General features: G+C 41.5%; 1 long non-coding RNA gene across 1 annotated transcript in view; it reads right to left on the bottom strand.

Moving 5' to 3' along the window:
- Positions 1–306: 306 nt before the first annotated feature.
- LOC133470457 (uncharacterized) overlaps positions 307–14,604 on the bottom strand; it is a 54,860-nt gene continuing 40,562 nt past the window's right edge. The window contains exon 3 of the long non-coding RNA XR_009785985.1: positions 307–8,773. This is a non-coding gene — a long non-coding RNA (uncharacterized LOC133470457). The remainder of the gene's footprint in view (positions 8,774–14,604) is intronic.

The following is a 14,604-nucleotide window of genomic DNA, read 5'->3' as shown; positions in this document are numbered from 1 at the left end:
AGCACCTCTCCAACCAGACGACCAATCACCCTCATGCCTAACCAGAGCTTGAGCTTATTAAAGTATCAAGCTATTCAATTTAAATATCTAGAGCACGGTAGGCGCAAACCTTTTTTGATGTCCCTCCAAACATGCAATCAGTCATAAGCCCAGTATTCTGATTACATTACTTTTATTGGATTTATTTCATGCAGTATATTGAAAAAAATAACTTTCTTTAAAGTGCCCGGAGTGATCCGCAGGTCCTGGCGACAGGCCAACTTCACACTGCATCCCCTACATCAGTGGCTCTCAATCGTTTTAAGGTCCGTGACCCCCACACATTTTTGACTGACCCCGAGGACTCCCTGACTTCAACAATGCAAATGTAGGCGAGACACCTTATTAAAATGCAATGAATTACACTTACACAAACAGATGGAATCAGAGGGGGGAAAAAGTCCTGTACACTCTGTAGTTTAGGTAGATAGGTACAGTAGATCTGTCACATTTGAGTAAAACAATCCTCTCTCTATAAATGTCATAGGCTCTTTTTAAAATAAGTATTTTATTTTCACGAACCCCTTGGAATTGCACCACAGACCACCAGGGTTCCACGGTTGCTAAACACTGCCCCATAATAAGGCATTTTCAAATTCAAAAGTGTGCTTTAACTTTTTTATGAACTGAAATGACATTGCCAAGTCTCAAGAAAAGTATGTTTCCAGGATTTCCTGCAATGTCAGTGAATATCACCTCTTTCATTCCCAGTTTAGATGCGGTGGAATTGTGCCATACGCCTGGATGAGAGAATACCTACAGATAAAAAGAGTGCAAGCCCAGCCACGTAAAATAGGACTCGTGCACAAACAAGAGAGTATGGGCCATTGTGCGGAACCTTTAAGGATAAGCACGATTCGTTTGGGGACTGTATTTCCAAAACATATTGATAACAAATCACTGAAACTGACACACAGTCTGTTCCACGGTCAAACTGCCATTATTAAAAAATAATATTCATGAAAGCACAATTTTTGATGAACATTTTTATCAGTGTAAAACATGACAATGTTAAGACCTAAAAACAACAAAATCTGAACAACGATGGATGATGAAGGTTAAATTGTTTGGAATATGTGCGGCAAAAAAAAGCAAAAGAAAAATGCAAAATGCATCCCCACAGTTAATCCACTGATGCATTATCAAGTAAATTTGAACCTCGAAGTTGCGTTTTATATTAGAGGCAGATTATTTCTAGATTTTTGGTGCCAATTCAGAATTTAAAGACTTCAGAAGCATTCAACTTCAGACGTTCCACAAACTAACCTAATGACACAGCACTTTATTTCAGTAGGTTTTTCTTCTGTTAAAGACCTATTTTTGTGTGTCACTTGTTTTGAATCACAATAAAGACCTGACCCAACTAAGCTTACAGTGAAAGCAGTAACGTTTATATGGAGATGGCATCAGTAAATACTACGAGATGCTCTTTTCTCTCAGATTTACAATTACACGGTGAGGTCATATAGTTTTATTTGAGCATTCGGTGTGATTAGATAGAATTGAGGCCTTTGCTGTGCAAGGAACAGTGATAAGATTGTCAGTGGGAGTGAATGACTCCGGTCACAATGTGGCAACAATCAACCCCCACTATGCTGCACATCAAACAGGCTGCTGTGACAATTCACGTGTGTGTGAAGGATGAACTCCCGTACCCATACTTCCCTTGTCGTTTATGAATGCCATATACTGCGTGCATATTCTTATTCATGTCTATGTAGTCTGGCATCACTTTGAAACACTTTGAATCCGGCCAAAAGGCCCACCGGAGTCACTTTGATTGTCAAACGCATGTTGTGATCATAAATGCTGTGCTGCGTGCTGGTGCTTTAAATCATGGACGCATCTATTTCTCCCCTCTCTTACTGCCTTCCATCGCGAGTTGGTCTCAATTTGCAATAAAAAAAATAAGAACTGCAGTGAAGACACTGCCACAGCCAATGATAGCTTTTGCATTTTTCCCACCCTTTCTGACGTTGCAGTGAGTGACTTTTAATCTAATAAACATTGCATGAGCCCACTGACCAGAACAAAGGGGAAGAAGGGGGAAACGTCTTTCTCACCATCTATCACATCATTCTTGTTCGAAGAAAAGGGGGGTTGATGCTCAGTGCAGGGAAAGGGTAGGATATAAGGTTTCATGGCAAGATTGTAAAATTACTGAGGAATAAACGCCATTCATTTCACATGACATCACCACCTCCTGAGGATGTGAGCTTCAGTGGCTTCAAAAGGAGGGCACAATGTTTCCTTTAGTGGGATGTGCTTGGACATCAAATACAGCCAAACAAAGAAGAAATTGACTGTGCAAAAAAACAACATAAATTCTCCTGGCAGATAAGATTCTGTGGCCTAACTGAGTTGCTTAGCAAAACAGCAGCACTGAAACAGTACTCCTGAAACAGTTTTTTTTTTTGTTAATGCGATATTAATTGTACTTTGCAGTTATGTTGATATGCTTATTTTTGACAAATACATTAGTTGGTTTGACTTAACTACAAATCTCACTCAAAATGACCATCTCAGTGCCCTTGTGGTCAAGCGAACACACAGCCGTAGATGCCCATAACCTAGCAAAGCTTGCCTCACGACTGTGGCACACTGCGCTTGATTTACTAAGATCCTAAAAAGCCGGCTTTAAATTGAGACTTTACTCTACCAGATTGCGAGAGCTCTTGGTGGATGTGTTGCACATGATTTACTAAGATTGAGAGCTTTTACACAGATCCCAAATAGCGGACGCTAAATTGCGTGCTCACTCACTAACAGATTTGAGAATACTGTTGATAACGGGTGTAAAAGTGGTCAAGGGCGTAGCCATCATTTCAGAAGTTGGGGGACAAACTGTTCAGGAGCAAGCCAACTTTTATGAGCAAATGATCATCCTCTCGAGAAAGAACTAAATAACCAAACTGTCACTCAGATTGAGGCAGGGGCGGAGGCAGGGGTGGCTGTGGCCGCCCATGGTCAAAGGGTGGCCCCCCATCACCCAGTGCGTGTTAAATCAATGGCCAATTTTCGATCATCACCTCAATGGCCAATTTTCGATCATCACCTCCTTTGACAAATGCCTTTTAAGGGACAAAAAGTTTGATCAGTCCCCCCTTCCCACCGTGACGATTGTTTTTCATGGTCACCATGCTGACTGTTGGGCCGCCCCACTGAAAAATTCTTGGCTCCGCCCCGGGATTGAAGTAGAACACAATGACAGTAAAGCATAAGTAGCCAGATCAGTGAACAATGGCAACGCTGAACACAACAGTTTAGTAAAACATTCTTGCCAGCAAGCGTATTGAACACAAAATAGAAAGGAAGTGCAAAGGTTTTGAACCACTTTTTAAATGTCATTTCAAATAGGCCTAAGCCTCTGATTTCAGCCACACAAATGTTAATATTTTCTGCTTTCCTTAGGCCTTCATGAAAGTAGACAAACTTTCACTTTCATTTCACTCAAAAACAAGACATTTTTGGACATTAGCTTGACTTTAGGAAAACTGATCAACATTTTTGCCTATCTTCTGACATGTTTTTCAATCAAACACAACCTGCAATAAGTGTATAAAGAGTGCCAGATCTCTATATGAAATCTGAAAATACTCTGAAACCCACCAAAATCTCAAAATGTCATACAAAGGTCAGAAATTGCCAAATTTGCCAGTTTTTATGTCCATAAATAGTGTATTGAACATGGGGATGTAAAAATGCAAATTAATAATCAGTCCAATTCACTCATTCTAAACTTTAAAATAATCCCGGCTTTTATCCATCAATATAAATAATTAACATATTGAAATACAAAATGAACAAGAAAATATGAACATTATATCAAACCATCTTACTATACATATTTCAAAACACTTATTGGATACAGTATACTATATATCAATCAGCGCTTTATTATTACTATATAGGAAAAACCTGCAAAGCACAAGTGCTCTTTATAATTGTAGTATGTAAGTTTAAAAAAATATTAGCAAAGCCGTGAGCACATATTCTCAGCAGGAATTAAGAATCACGTTTGTTTGTAGAATTCAAACAGCAAGCTAACATACTGTAGTTCACAATAATGTATTAGTCTTAGCATTAGGGCTCTGATACACACTACTGTTTTTCCACAAGTAAAAAAAAAAAAAAAAAACCATAGCAGCCTCACAAATTACATTTTTTTACTTCATGGCACATATAATGTATTAAAAAGCCCATATCTGAAGATCTGAAGGAACTGTGGCGCATTATAATAATAACAATAATACTAACTCACTCTACATTGTTCCTTAATGTGTACATTACCTCTTAAGTTGCCATGAATTACATGTTTGTTTGTAAACAAAAGTTGTTTTCAGCATGTCTGTCTGTCTCTTTGGATGTTTTCACCTGACTTTAAGATGTGCTATTTAAAGACGCACAATCAGCCATCGCAACTTGTCTCAGGTTTGATAAATCACATTGCGCAATTTGCATATACTCCTCGCACAACACACGAAAAGAACTGGGCGGCAATTTAACTCATTTGGCAGACGCAATCCTGGTTGGGCCCGTTTCGTAGATCAGCTTCCACATCTGTTTGCGTGCGCGATCAACTTGGTGCCCGTCTTTGCAAGCTTTAATACATCTGCGTTAAATACTCTTTAAACGTCCTGTCATGCATGCTGTTAACATTGCTCACTAATTTACACTCAAGCACTAGTTTTCAGCGATTACATTTATTCACGTGGTTGTCAGTCACTCACCTTGCGCCCAAGCGTATGCTTGACACAAATGATACGGTGCGGGAGCATGCTTCAGGGCCGCTAATGGTCGATGTGAATCGTTCTCAGCCACGGTGTCACCAAAAACATTTCCACACAGACCCCACGGCAAAGCTACGCTCGAAATGATGGGAAATATACTGGCCAACGTAGGAAGGCTAGATAGGTCGTAGCACAGGTGGGCAGGTGATATTTATACTGTATATATATATATATATATATATATATATTTATATAACTGGTTGGAATTCTCTCCCTCGCCAGCATATTAGACTACTGGGTAGCATGTCTGCCTCACAGTTCTTAATGTCCAGTCTTCAAATCTCTGGTCTGGTCTTCCTGTGTGGAGTTTGCATGTTCTCCCCCTTCTTGAATGGCTTTTCCCAAGGTGTGAATGAAAGTATGAATGTTTGTCAGCCCTTTGTGCCCTGGGATTGGCTGGCAACCAGTCTTCTATCCCAAAGTCAGCTGGCTTCAGCTCACCCGTGACCCTAATGAGGACAAGTGCTATACAAATGGATGGATGGATGGATGGGTGGGTGGATGGGATTCTCTGTTTCTGTCTCTCGCCCTCTCTCTGTTTCTTCCCAATGGAGAAGATCTGCTGCCCAAAGGAGTTGCCATTACACGGATGTAAGTCAACTGCCCGTAGCTGATATCATGTTGGCCTTCTTCAGACAGCAAACTAGTTCAGCAAGACTCAACAGTTCCCTGCTGGTTACAGCAAAATAATATACCAAATTTGGCCTAAATTGCTTCAAAACACAATGAATTAACTATGGTCGACTCTTAACGATCAATCGATTATTATTCACAACCTACTGTTAAGTAACTTATATTTTGAATATCAACTCTCACAATGTAGTGCATGGAGCATTTCCTTGTCATTTTATCTATAAATGACAGTAAGAAGAGTTACATTCAAAACATATACACACGATGAAGAAAGTATAAAACAATATTATTATTTTTCTTGCTATTATAGAAAAAATGTGACACATCATCTGGCGCATTATTGCCCTGCCTGGGGTGAGGGCCCTTGTACGGACCATAGTAATTTCTCATCTATCAAATTATGGTTTATTGTTCAGCACAGCAACCTCAGGCTACTCATACAACCCTCTAGCACCGACAGTTATGAAACATTAGATTTCCACTGTCATAGTACAGGCCTGAGACAAACTGGAGAAAAAATAAAGAAAGAGGGAATCTTGGCACTTATCTCAAAATGATCTATGTTAAAAGGAGTATTGAAAATAGCCCCTGTTGCTATATTGGGGCGTTGCGAACAGCATTAAGTTGCCTCAACTGCCATTAGGAACTATTGTATAAGCTTGTTTATTATTGCCATGGTCATGATCTTTCTGCCAAATTCGATTTATCGGCAGGAAATTGTGTTAATGCTGCACTAATGAGTCTGCTGTAAATTAGCTGTTATGCTAGCGTGGCTGACTAAAAGGCCTTTAAAGAACCTTTGGTCTGTGTTGAGAGTAATCTGATGCCTGGTGCCACTGATGACTCACTGAGTTTAACTAAAAACTACTGGATTCTTTTTTTGTAACTAATGTACTCAAGCCTTTTGTATTATTTCCTACAAGTTTGGTATGCATAATACATTTGGCAAAAATATACTTCGGTTTTCCAGGTATTTAAGGAAAATAACATGAATCAGAATTCAACAATCCAACATTTTAACACATGACACATTTCACCACATGAGACAGCAATGACAAAAGCTGATTTGTTTACAGATTTTTTACACCATTTTTTTTTCTTTTTTAGATTAAAATGAAAGTGCAATGACAATTCAATGACCTATAACAACCAGCCAAAACATTCTGACCACATTCACAATATATTGATAACCAATGCAGAAGCTGTATCAACAATTGTTGATTTGCAAAGATAACAATGTTGAGAGAGGTATTTATTTAACAATGTTTTCGCTGTTTTGGTTGTAGTTTGCAGAGGTGTAGATAGAACTGTCCTGCATCGTAATGTGTGTCTAATATTTTGGTTCCCTCAATTATTTACATGAGAGAGAAAAATATCAGCAAGAGCTCTGCATCGTGCAGTACTGTTGTACACCAAGGCAAGCTACTACTACAATAATAAAGATATTGTTAAATTAATACCTTTCTCACACTGTCGATCAACACTAAACTATCAAATTTTAAAAGCACCATATTTGATAAAGCTCTTTTATTGGATGTCATTATGTAGTGCCAGTTGGCATGATGTGACAAAATAAACGATGATTCCAGCTAGGCATGGGCCGGTTTTTAGTTTCAAGGTTTTAAAAAGTCACAGTTTCAAAACTGCAAAAACTTTCCATCAGCGGCATCAGCGTTTTTTGGTTTGTTTTTCTTGTAGGCAAAGTGAACCGACCACTCACTCTGCTGCTGTTGGTGCAAGGAGTCAGTGAGCCCCAACAACTTGTCAACAACTTGAATTTTTCGCGCCGGAAAAATTAGACCCTGTCTAACACTGCACTTCTATCAAACACCCCCTGCGTTTTACCAACCCAAGTCGCCCCCTCCCCTCCTCAGGCAACACGTGCCCCCTTCTTAGTGCCAACATGCCCTCGTCCTTCGACTCCCGTCCCTTTCATCCCCCCTCCACTCGTTTTTTCCCACGCCCGCCTTTTTGTCATTGCGCAGTGGGAGTGGTATCACCGCACGTGTCGCTTTTTAGTGCCAACAAGATCCCCCGTGGCCCAACTGCCCCCCTCGCCACCGTCACCATCTTCATGTACTTACTCCCCCCATCATGTATTACCCCACATCCCTTCCTCTCTTTCATAGAGTGTTCCCCTCATTGCTATGTAAGAGGGGATGCCAGACTGCTTTGCATATGGCTGTTTAGTCCTTTGTGACAGGCGGGGCGGCATGTGAATATGCAAAATGGTGATGGGAGGCATTTTGCACTGTGATGAGGAAGGGGAGAGGGCGGCACTGTGGAAAAAAAAATTGTGCCGTGTTTTTTTTTGTGCGTGTCTGTTCGTTTGTGGTTTCCGACAGCTTCGTTGTGGCGGTGGTTGATACGGGAAGGAATGCCATCAGAACTAACGGGGCAAAATGGAATACCATCCTTGGCAGCCATTATTTCAACATGGAGGGATACTTTATCACCTTTGGCCTTCTATTCCATTTGAGGGACAAAGCTTGGGTGGTTGTGTTTTTATCTTCCTCATTGTTATCGTTATTGTAAATCCACGGCGTCGAGTCAACAAATCAGCAGCACATTAAGAAGAAAGGGGGGTGGGACTACTTTTTGCTTCCCCCTCCTCGTTGTCAATATCCTTCTCTCCTACTTATCTGTGGCAGAGAGCCAATGGTTCATTGTAATTGCCGTTGTCATCATGCAGATGACACGCAGTCAGCGCTCTGAATATCATTAGCGCTTTTGCATACCTCCGCTTTGTTGTCTTTTTCCCATCCTTCGCTCTGTTCATTTATTCCAAGGCTCGTTTCGCGGTGCAATATTCCAAAAGGTAATGATCATCCATGAGGCAGCGCATCAATATGCGAAGAAAGGCGTAATGGGGAACGAATGTGCATGTCTGATTGCCGTTTTTTTCCACTCATTACCTCCAGCACGAATGTAGAAGAATCTCCCAGTGTGCGAAGAAGGAATGACTGTACTTGTGTGATTATCTTTAACTGTCCTTACACTGGAGTCCATTGTATATCTCTGCTCTCCATTCCTTGTTTGCATATATCAGCCATTCCATGGCGAGAATAATTGCTTTTAATTCTTCTCTGCAGTGCTTGCCTTCTGATCCTCCACAAAAAATAAAGACCCAGACGTTTAATTTGCATACTCCGCATACTGATGAGGCATGAGTTGCAGACCGCCTAATTACCAAGTCCTTCAGTCACTCTCTCTCTCTCTCCTCCTGGAGCGCTTGCTTTTAACCCTTGCTCACCCATTTGCCATTGCTTCTTCTTCATAGGAAACCCTTGTCACATACGGCGTTCATTCATCTGGAGGGGCACAAAAAACAAGCATATCAACGCAATGACAGACGGTTCGTTCGTTCGCCTTCGTTTACTCCCCCCGTCTGTGTTTATTGGCTAATTTGCGGCTCCTCTTGCTCGCGGCGCTTCTTAAGCTACCCGCTTTGTCTTTGAAATTTATAAAATCGTACAAGAAATCAATACTTAATTGATTATTCGCTTTCCCGCAGCTTCCAACGACCGGCGAGTGCATGTTCGTGCTAAATCCAAACGTGTGCATGCGTGAGTCTCTGCTAGATCCGGTGGCATTCCCAGTGCTTTCGAGGAAGCGGGCGGAGGAAGTGGCAGGGAGCTCTGAGAGAAGCAGTGCAGCATCTTAGGTGTGTGCGTGTGTGTGTGTGTGTGTGTGTGTGTGTGAGAGAGACGTACCAAGGTCCCCTGAACCACACCAAAAGCCAGAGAAGTTCCAAGATTTGGAGAGGATTTACTTCTCAACCCTCTTGCTCAAAGTGAAACAGTCATCCAGGCAACAACAACAACAACAACAACAACAACAAGTCTGTGGGCACAGGAAGTATTGCAGGCTCCCGGCAGGATGTGGAATGGAGTATATCCTTGTTTCTCTTCACTACCCTTTTTGTTTTCTGTCCCAACTCTGACAAGAGAGCGGGGCAACATGCCACCTGGACCCTTTGGAGGACTGGATGGCAAATGTGGGCGTGGAAAGAAGGGCGAGAGGAGGCGGACGAGAAGGAGTGGGAGAAAGGGTGGGGGGGGGGGGGGGGTAAAGGCTGTCTGGTGCCCCGTCTCAGATATGCCATAAGGATGGCAGGCACATAATGATAGCGACTGTAGTGCAGGTTGGCTTAAAGGAGGAGGAGGCGAAGCGCAGATGGCAAATCTGGCCTGGTGCCAAGGATACGGAAACGTGACTGCACTGGGGAGAACACTGACTATGACCCCCCCCCCCTCCCCGCACACACACTTGTTGCTTCATCTACTCATGTGGAAGAATGCCATAGCTGGAAATGCCTTATGCTGAATTTCACTTCTGCCATAATGCCTGACTGGAATCTCTTCTTTAAAAATCATTGAATGTGTCAATACCACTAAATGTACAAAATAAAGTGGGTGAGAGGGCCTACAGCAAAACAAATGTGTCTGGCCTCGATTTGACCTCCCTTCTATATCATGCAGCAAAAGGCCAAATATTGACTCCTGCATGCTTATGGTATTTAAGAAAAAAAAAATCCATGCTTCAACCAACTTTAACCTTTATTTTAACACTGGAATTTTGTTTTCGTCGTATTTGTAATGAGGAATAAAGCTGCTGCCTCATTCTTTTAGGCTACACAGAACCATAGTTTCTACGGATGTTATGTGTTTTAAATGTGTATTAAAATATACCGAAAAGCAACACATTTGTCTTAGAAATAAATTTTTGTGTCTATAAATGTGTTACAAATGTTTTTAATCCCAAGAGAAAGTCTATACATCACTTTGGGCGTCGGAGTAAGTTTGGTTAACAATCAGGATGTTGCATAAGCCATGTTGCTCTAAAATAGCTACAAAATTGTTAAATGATTCATGTGTTCCTGATTTGCATGATCGGCAGTAGGATGAAATGTTAGAGAACAATATCAGAACCTCTGTTATGTGTAGATAAAGACGACTCATTTAATCGTACTCTTTATGTGTGTGTTTGGCTGGTCTGAGAGGGCTCCCATTTGAATAAGAACAATTATAGCCCAAAAGATTGCGTCGCAGAGGCCAAAATAAGCCATTTGACTTGCAAATCAGTCTATACATATCTGCATGCTAATTACATGGGGAGAAGGGGGAAGAGCGGAAAGCGCCCCCTTGCCTCTATGCGCCAGACGGAGCACGGGCGAAGGAGGAAAGACATTGCGGACACGAGCGAAAAACAAGGGGATGGGTGGCGCAACAAACGGACAAACAAAACGAAGGCATCACAGGGAGACGTAGACGAGATGAGCAATTAATTTGCCATCGGCCCTTCTTCTGCGGCACTTGCCGCTCTCTGGAAACAAAGCGATACACGTGGAGGCAGCAGAAAGGAGCTGAAGACGAGGAACGGGATTGGAGCGCCACTGCAGGGGGACATCTTCAAATTATTGATTGATCTTAAGGTTGCTGGGGGGGTTTGCAGATCGTTTTTGAGGATTTAATTAGTGTGGACTGGGACCACGGCTGGGATGATAATAGATGACGTTGGAATTCATGATGGCGATTGGCCATTAATCTCCATCTCAGAGGAGCACGATATTAAAAAATTATAATTGGAGAGGCAACTGTGATGTAGATGCTGTGTGTGTATATACGATGGTGGGAGGGTGCTTTCGGATGTTTTTCAATAATTGCCACCATGGGGGAATCGTGTTGACAATTATCAACTGAATCCGCTTGCTGATTTCAATTACAGTATGGACTGTGCGTCACACAGCTTGCATGTAGTGTTATTATATGATACTATGTTATATACATGGAATAGGATAAATTCAGCTAAAACATAGTAGAGGAGAAGCGGTACTTAGTATGTTTTTGTTTCTTTTTTTTGTCTATGTAGTTGGGTATATGGTACATGTTGCCAATCTAACATGCATATCAGTGGTTTTCTTTCATACTACATACTGTACATACAAAACAAAATTAAAATATGCTTCATCTTCTGTTTGTGTTATCATTTGTAAAATGCAGCACAGCAAGAAAAGCCCCTACTTGCTGTCATCTTTAGTCCCCATGGGTGCTGTGAGGTCATCAACGGTGGCCTTAAATCTGCCACATAGACCCAGATTAAAAACAAGCATGAAAGTCCAATGCTGTGTTTATCAATAGATAGATACACAGCATTGCATGACTGTGCTCTGACACTGCCAATAGCTGATGAAATCCTACTGTGTCACCTATTCAATATTACAAATTGCCTAAGTGTAGTAGGTGTGTGTGCACACGTATGTTTGTGTGTGTGTTTTGTAAACATGTACGAAGTTATAATGCATATGTTCCTGTAATGTGTCCATGCAGTCACTTTGCATGATTAGGAACTGTCCGTGAATTAGTAAAATGAAACTGCACCCCCCCCCCACGCACATAAGCACACATTCATCTCTATGAGTAAGCGCAGACATGTTAATTCATAGTTCATTATAGAGAAAAGAGAATGCCACTGCCTAGAGTTATACGCTTATGTGCGTGAGTGTCTGTGGTGGGCCAGTGTGATGTCATTAAGTTAATGGTCTCGTGGTGGGTATCGTCATTAAATGAGGATACTAAGGCAGGAGGCTGTTTTTTTTTAATTTTTTTTTTGTTTTTTACAGTATATGCATGAAAGAGTGATGTACGATGTCACAGGTACTTGACGTCATCACTCATGCACAGACATACACACACACACACAGACACACACACACACGCAATCCCATATTAATCAGCGGACTATATGCGGAAAGGGGTCACACAGTTTAGGTCTCCTCTCTTTTTAAATCACCAACAAAACGGAAGCAGCGTCCTTTGTTTAATTTTTGGGTTGCCTGTTATTACCATCATCATTTTTGTTATGCACTTTCAGGGAAGGTGAGAACAAAGCAGGAATAAGAGACTATCATTGCCGTAATCAGATTGGTCTGATTCATGATTCATGCGCACTGCCTGAGGTAACATGCCTGAGGGGCGAGGCTGTAAAAAAAATTGCTTTAGCCAGTTGATTAATCAAGATTCGTCATACACGTGAGTACTTCATATATAGATGGAGGCCCTGTTTTTTGTAAGAGAGTGTGGGGTATGTGCTCTTAAAAAGATGATCTGATGATGAGACCTTGTCTTACCGGCCGGATGCAGGCATGGGTAGATAAGGAACAGAGAAAAGAGTACTGCAGAAGTATCAAACACCGGTGGCCACTCCGCAGCTCTCGACACTCCTGCCAACATAACTGTCACATAAAACTAAGATTGAACCCAAAAGCCTGCGTTCGGCTGGAGATCACTCCACCTCTCACCCGAAGATAGCTGGGATAGGCTTCAGGTCATGGCCCGGGTGACCCTACTGAGGATGAGCAATATAGAAAATGGATGGATGGATGGCTGGATGGATGAACACAAAAATACATTTAGCTAAAAAAGTTCAACATTATTATTTAACACAATTAGTACCGTATCAAGGAGTAACAAATTGTCAGAGCTGCTGGGTTTTGTGTCAAGGTGCCTACTCTTACTTACTTACTCGTACTACTGAGTATCGATTGATGTAAAATCAATTGCTAGCATGTTTCGTACCAAAGCGTGCCCCTTGTGACTGTGCGAGCAATGGGAGTGGAAGAATTGGCCAATCTCCATGGTACACTTGAACGCAGCAGTGCCGCACAAGAGCGTAATGACGTCACTCACAATAAACAAGCATGGTCCTGCTTCAAAAGTTTCAGAGTCGTAAAATGATATGTCCGCCACCGAGTAACAAAGTGGCGGAGTTGCGCTCATGAGAGTCAGAAGCAGATTAATAAACCACATGATGGTAGGTCAACAGTGGCGCGTACTGATTGTGGCTTCGCTGGAGACGGGGAAAAGTTGGACAGTGCCTCGAAATTAGAAGCAGGCTAGCCAGCCAGTTGGGGATTGCAATCCGTGGACGCAGGTGAGCGTCCAGGAGAGCTGGCAGGGTGGCAAAATCTGGTCCAAGCGGGACCTGTACCGGCGGACCTAGCTTTTGGCTAACAAGTGGCAAGCTGTTAGATGGAGCAAGCTGAGTCAAACAAATGGGTTTAAAAAAATGGAATGTTTTAAAATGGCCGGCAATAAGTCCTGATCTCAATTCAATTGAAAATTTCAGGGGGAGCGGAAATCTGTTGTTGGGGAAATGAACCCTGCATTATGTTCAAGAGCTTGAACAAATTACAAAGGAAGAGTGGGAGAAAAAAGTGCAAAAAGCTTATGGATAGATACAAGAAACGTTTGGAGGATGTCATCGCTGCCAAAGGGTCTGCAACCAAATATTAAGGAAGGGTCCCAATATTGCTGCACATGCTGTTTTCTGTTTGTTTGTTTGTTTGTTTTTTACTTTGAAATTACAGTATCTAAGTTAAAAAAAAAAAACAATATTCTTTGTTAAATTACTTTGGACCTCCAATTAAAAGATCCTGATGATATATGTTTGGTACATATCGATTTATTTCTGAAGATATTATACAGGTTATGCAAAAAATGAAGGGGTCCCAATGGTGAGCAGGACTATATGATACTTTTACTGTGTTTACTTTACTCTATGTTCTTTTTCTCATTTTTAACTCCGGATGTTGTTTTGCGATATTTGTCAAAGTGCATATATTGACAAGGAAATGTTAAATTAATAAATTTGGGGATTTTATTAACACATTAACACATAAACAGCTAAAAGTACCCAAAATTGGTACTGTTGCGTTCCGGTTCAAAAGTGAAAGGTACTCATCCCTAATTTTGCCATTGTGCATAAAATTATGCTCTTCTATTCTATCTGATAAAATACTTTTACTTGTCCACATCTATCAAAATTGTGTCCCGATGGTAAAAAACCTATCCAGAGGTATACAGTCAGATTTGAACCGCCAACCCTTCCTTAGAGAAGCTATCGACATTTCCAATCATTTCTGATTCCTGCTATTCTTCTAACAAAAACACTGATTAAACAACACACACACTGAAATACCAAATTTGTTCGGAACATTGTCTGCAGGTTATAATCGACCACATCTCCATGCAATTCGGGTCAAGGAAAGGCATGCGAGATCCACTGATGTGTCAGATGATTACCAGCAACACCTTCTTGTAGTCTGATGTCACCTTGCAACAACACAAACTGCAGGCAGGAT

The sequence above is a fragment of the Phyllopteryx taeniolatus genome, chromosome 20 (assembly GCF_024500385.1).
Source record: "Phyllopteryx taeniolatus isolate TA_2022b chromosome 20, UOR_Ptae_1.2, whole genome shotgun sequence".
NCBI classification, from domain to species: Eukaryota; Metazoa; Chordata; class Actinopteri; order Syngnathiformes; family Syngnathidae; genus Phyllopteryx; species Phyllopteryx taeniolatus.
Note: the sequence above shows the minus strand (reverse complement) of the source record. Positions and strands in the feature narration are given on the sequence as shown.